This window comes from Protopterus annectens, chromosome 11.part0 (genome assembly GCF_019279795.1).
Source record: "Protopterus annectens isolate FY-2018-M chromosome 11.part0, PAN1.0, whole genome shotgun sequence".
Taxonomy (NCBI): domain Eukaryota; kingdom Metazoa; phylum Chordata; order Ceratodontiformes; family Protopteridae; genus Protopterus; species Protopterus annectens.
The window spans coordinates 1,494,054,420-1,494,060,483 of record NC_056745.1 but is presented as its reverse complement, the minus strand read 5'-3'; the positions used below and the strand labels follow the sequence as shown (position 1 = coordinate 1,494,060,483).

The window sequence follows — 6,064 nt, the reverse complement described above, 5'->3', positions numbered from 1 at the left end:
AAAAAAAAAAAAGGGGGATAAAAGAAAATAGATATATATATATACATATATATATATATATATATATATATATATATATATATATACACACACACACACACACACACACACACACACACACACTGTGCTATATTATACAAGGAATATAATTTAATAAAGTCAGTTAAGTGTATCAAATAACGCATGTATGTTTCTTGTTTTATGTGCAAGGGGTCTATGATTTGAAAACAGCCCAAAGGTAATCTTTAGCCACCACTGGTCAGATGCATTTTCTTTGGATGTGGTGTGGGTTTCTGTGTTGTTTCAATGAATGTTGAGTTTCAGTGGCAGAGAAGTTTTAATGCCAAGTCTGTATTCATTGTTAGACAGTATTGCTTTGTTTAGCAGATATCCATTAGTGTTGTGCGTTGTGATATAAAATGTAAAATAAAATCCATATGATTATTGTAGAAGTAAAGCATTATGCTCATACTAGTGTTTGCGGTAAGTGGGACGGAATAGCCAGGTAATGGGACATTAGAATGGCTGCAGGGGAACTCTTGTGCCATATTTTGGCTGTCTGTTCTTCAGTTTACGTTTGAAAGTTGGTATCCCACAATTCTGTTCGTGTGGGCACGGTTACATAATTATGTATGCAAATTTTGCTTTTATCAGGGTACAGATTTGTACCTATTTTTCATAGGCCTTGTCCAGATTTTTGATGTTTCCAGGTTGACAGGTATGGTGAATGCATTTTATTGTGCAAAAGCTTCTTTGACTATAGGCTGCTGAGATCTATATCCAACCTCACTTAAAATATGCAGTTGCTGGGATCTATATCTGCCCCCAGAATGTGTCTTTGCTTTTCTAATTACATATTGTATAGTTACTGTTTCAGTTTGGTGCTGTCCTGTTGTCTGTGTGTAGCCATGGTTGTTCTTGTAATATTGCTCATGTTTGTCTTATTAAACTGTGTTATGTTGTGCAGGGTTGAGGTTTTGAAGATGAGCATCTATTTATGCAGTTTTTTTATTCATTTAGTAAATATAGTAAATGAGTTTTAAATATATTGGGAGTTTTGCAAGACTGTTAATCGGAGCAGGTGAATAGTTATTTAGTGACGGTGACATCATGTTCGGACGTTAATGAATCTAAGTATCATTACCCTTTGGACACTTCTTGGTGTTTCTTGGAGTGGATTCTGTGATCCTTTTGATCTGGTTGTGTTCATATTGTGGACTTCCCACATGCTGCTGTTCAGTGATTTGTCGATATACTCATGGAGGGTAATGTCAGGGGTTCAGTCTTCCCCCACTTATCTTGTAAGCTGTCGAATTCTACTCTTTTACATTTTGGGACCCTTGTTTAGTGTTTGTTTTGCCTGCAGACTCTTCTTAAGCAGTAGGCGAGTGTGTAGTACCCTTGTCGTTCTGATGATATACATGTATAGCTCTCCTTTATGTAATTACCTAGGATAGATATGTTGTATAATCCCTTTAGCCCTCCTTTGTCAACTGTCAATATAGTAAATGAGTTTTAAATATATTGGGAGTTTTGCAAGACTGTTAATCGGAGCAGGTGAATAGTTATTTAGTGACGGTGACATCAAGTCAATCAGACCTTGGCCCCGGATTGGCCCTGAAAAGGGAGTTTGGGTGCAGTGGGCCTGTCTGGTTAACAAATGGGTATTGTCATGGGCCTGTCTGCTATTGTCATCATTATTTTTGTTGTTAATATCATTAATTAAGTCATTATTTGCCTTGCACTGTGTATGTATATGGTTTTGTGAACTGCCTTATCTACTGTTATTTTGTTACTGTTTTTGCTTTGTATGTGCTCAGCGTAATTTTTTCTTTGTTAGTTCACTGTGTAACAGTTAAATACATTTTGATCATGTTTTATATGTACTACTATGTTTTCCACACAGATCAGGTCATTGTGAAAGGGACATTGATCAAATACTCAATAAACCAAGAACATATTCCAGTCCTAGACTCATTGGCAGACTTTGATCACATCCATTGTCAGATGAATAGTAACCAGATAAACATCAGTGCTTTGAATCCTGTCACTTTTTCAATTTGTTCCATGTTAAGGGATGTTGTTTGTTTGGTACTGTACTCCTAGGTTTTTGGTTTAAAGGTATTTACTAGACTAATAATCTGTGAGGATCTTCAGAAGCTTAGATATACATTTCAGTGACATTTTTAACCCTTATATTTTAACTATGTATAACCCAGTGATGAGCAGAACATTTACTTGTTACTCCTATCTATGATGGACAATGGTGCTAAAACTTGGTGAATTTGTAGTTACCCATCCATTCACCCAGATTACATTTGAATTGGGTAGGGGAAATACTTTGCTTTATGTTGAGAGAGAGGTGATGCCAACGGAGTGCTATTCTCAATGATGCATCTCACTTCCTCCAACATATTCAGTTTATGTTGCAACAGAAATTCAGATCTCTTGAGTTGGTGTTTATGCCTCATTGGCCTTGTGAATTTGCAGTAGATCTGAAAGGATAGGGGCTATTGAGTCTATTTATGTGAGGCAGAGATCACTCCACCCCACCCCACCCCCAGTAACCTGTAAGACACTGAAGAGGAACAAGGCTTTGAGACATTTGTATAGCTTTTACAGTTTAGGTCCATAATTTTCTTGGTAAGAAAGCATTCTGGGCATTCAAGTTGTCTTGTACCTGGTATTACAAGTTTTGTGTTGGTGCACAGGGTGAATGTTTGGGTCATCGTTAATGAAATGCTGATACTTTAAGAGCAGTTATCGACCATCATCAAATCTAGTTGTCTGAGGAGCATAGCATAGATCCAAAACCTGTTGGTACCTAAGGAATTCTTTATGGCATTTCATACCTTAATCTCCTAACACTCCAACTTTTATAATTCACCCTACCTTGGAGTTACCTGTCACAGCACCGCAAAATACATTGTCTAGCTTCTTTCTGGGTCATGACTATAAACCAATAATATAAAAAACAAAAAAAACAGAAAAAAACAAAGCTGCAGCACATCCACCACTCATCAGGGTACAAGTTCCAAACCAGTTAGTTTATTCTGGTACTTCAGCTTTTAGTCTTCCAAGGTGATAGGCTAAGGTAGCAGAATAATCTCACTGGTTTTGAACTTGTACCCCGACGAGTGGTGGTTGTGTTGCAACTTTGTTTTTTTTATTTGTTTCTTTCTAGTGAATCTCATTTCTGTTGCACTGCTGTCTGTGTATTTTTTTATCTTGCTTACAGATTTCTTGTGTTATGCAAACTGTATCCCCTTAACTGAAAGTTTTGCTTGGTACATTCTGTGTGGCCAGTGCTCTTTTTACGTGTACCACTTTATGGCTTCAAGAAGTTCCCATGGTGGAGCTGTTCATCTGTAATCTTCCTTTTTTAAGCAGGCCCAGCACCCTGATAATGTTTCTAACTTGTTTCAAGTCTCCCTTGCTGACTTATTTCTCCTTGAATGTTCACTTTCACCTAGCAGATTGCCTGCAGCAACTTTAGCTTCATCATCTGATTATTGCTTTAATGTAATTGTGGCTTTTTAAATCTTATTCCCCAATATGCAGCTGTTTTGTCACATGCCTAGTTGTAACCACATCAATAATAGTTAAACCACTTTATTTGCTGGGTAGAATGTGATATTAGTTTGCCTATACTAATTGAAAAGCATTTCTTAACAAAGTTGTCTTACTCTGAAATGCTGCAGTATTTTCTTTCTAATCAAAAGGCTGGCAGTGGACCCTGATGAATGCTGAAAAATGCATACAAGCTTAGTGCTTTAAGTAATTCCTGCTAAAGCAGTGCTTGCATCGAAGTCTTGACTGGCCGGATGTTATGTTGGGATTGCTTGCTGACAATTGTGGCATCTGATTGGTTAAAGGGGAACTGCATGGGGGATGAAGTCAAGGAGAAACTGAGAAGTGGGTTTGAGTTTGAAATGTTAGCTTTCTAAGCAACATGAAGAAAGCGCAAGTCTATTGTCCCATACTAGATAAATGTACTCCATTTAAGAACAGAAAGATGCAAGGCTGAGATGAGTCATACAATGTCAATTTAGAGCGAGAGCTTAAAACAGAAGCGTGTCTGTTTGCTGTTACGTTCTGTGCCTCCTTGTGATACCCTGAGTTGTACTAGGTACTGTCTCTTGGAGATCTCATCTTTTTAAAACAATTGCGAGGTTTTTGTTTAAAGACACAAGGTCATGGGCAAAGGACGGGGGGAGTTAATGGAGTGGAGGAGTACAGATAAAGTGGGGTTGACTCTGACAGAGTACGTTTGGGCTGGGTATAGAAACCTCTTCAGAACTGCTCAGAAATGTATACAGAAGGTAAATAAGTCAAACTAAGACAGAGGTACTTAAGTCATTTCGGACTGTATAAGGGTACATAGTGTGGCGAGTAGTTGTCGCAGTCGCGGTGATGCGCTTAATTTAGTAATTTCTATTACTGCTGATGCTACAGGTTTTGGCCTACACTTGGGCATGCATTTGAATATGTTGCTTATCAAGACCATGGAGATGACAAGAGAATTTTAACTCTGATTTGGCTTTTAAGTACAAAGACCAAATTAAATACTTTTTGATGCCATAGCTTTGTGATAGAATCCATTTACAATATTTATTAATTTCATTCCACAGATGAGAAAAAAATGACTTTTGAACATTCTCGCTCAGTTTGATGTTGAATAAATGTTCCCTGCATCCACAAACAGTTCTCAATGACTGAGTCCATGTTTCATAGCAATTGAGATTGGGATGTGTGTTTTTCTTGCACAGCAGAAATAGCAGCTGTGGCATGTATAAAATAAAGGTGAGAGCATTGTACATATGGGCCTAGCTGCGGAGCAGTGGAGGTTGTTTATTTGATTAGTGGGTTGAATGGTTACATTAAAAATGCATGCTGTGCCTCATTCATGCCTTACTTAATTGTGGTTGCATTAGCTTCAGGCAGGATAACAGAAAGCATATATTAAACCATATAAGCTCTGCTTGTACCTGTGCAAAAAAGATTACTGTGGTCAGCATATGTTAAGCTGTGTATGTGGTCTTGCATTATTTTTATAACTTCAGTAGGTTTTTGCTGACAGCCAAGTGAATTGCTTTACTTTCGCATGCAGCCTTGACATGCATCAGCGAGTACCAGAAGGAAGATGATACTCTGAGGTCTGTATTCGGTATTGCAGGTAATATAAAATGGATTAATAGCCTATGCAAGGAAGACCAGAAAACTAGCCCAAAAGATCTATAAGCGCTAATGAAAAGGAAGTAATGCATTATATAGATGTTTTGTTGTCACGATTTCAAAAAGTTTTCTTTTTTGCGTTAGACAATGTATGCAAGACCTACAAATGAGGTTTTGAAACTGTTAGAAGTGCTCAGTATTATTTGCTAGCAAGACGTCTCTAAGCTGTAAAGCATAGTCATGGATAAGTCTTTTGTTGCAGCTTTACATTGGTTAATCAGATGACAACATCCGCATCGCATCCCGGAGGTACAGGATGAACAGGTACAAAAACTACAACAGAGACCAGAGGAGACCGCTGTTCCCAGCATTAAGCTAGAGGACCGACTTAATTTCCTTATTTGTGAACAATGAAAAGTGAAAGCACTTAAATGTTACAATATTAAGCAAGTGTAATAAACCGTTCAAAACTTCAAATGTTAATTCCTCTTCTATGAAAATAATGAAGAAACGAATTCAAACAGGCTTAGCTATCAGAATAACTCCAATTTATAAGTGCTTTTGTCCACCAACTGGACCTAATCAGATCATCTCCTTTGATTTCTGTTGTGGCTTTCATTACTGAAAAGTTGATCTGATGATTTTTCGTTAAAAAGATAGCAAGGAAATTGATGGTACACTTGGAAGGGATATGCTGAAGATGAATTGGTTTGCGGTATGGGTTGAAATGGAATATTTCAGCTTTGGTGCTTCTCTAACTGACTGCACTTTAGAAGACCTCATCTTGTGCTGTTGTAAGATTGTTTTTTTTTTTTTTTTTTTACAGTTGTCAATAGGATGTAGTTCGATTCCCTTATAAACTTGTAATAAGGGCACCCCTTAGTGTATA

General features: G+C 37.5%; 1 long non-coding RNA gene across 1 annotated transcript in view; it reads left to right on the top strand.

Annotated features, from left to right (window-relative positions):
- Positions 1–5,492, top strand: part of LOC122815934 — a 442,750-nt gene extending 437,258 nt beyond the window's left edge. The window contains exon 3 of the long non-coding RNA XR_006367017.1: positions 5,438–5,492. This is a non-coding gene — a long non-coding RNA (uncharacterized LOC122815934). The remainder of the gene's footprint in view (positions 1–5,437) is intronic.
- Positions 5,493–6,064: the final 572 nt, after the last annotated feature.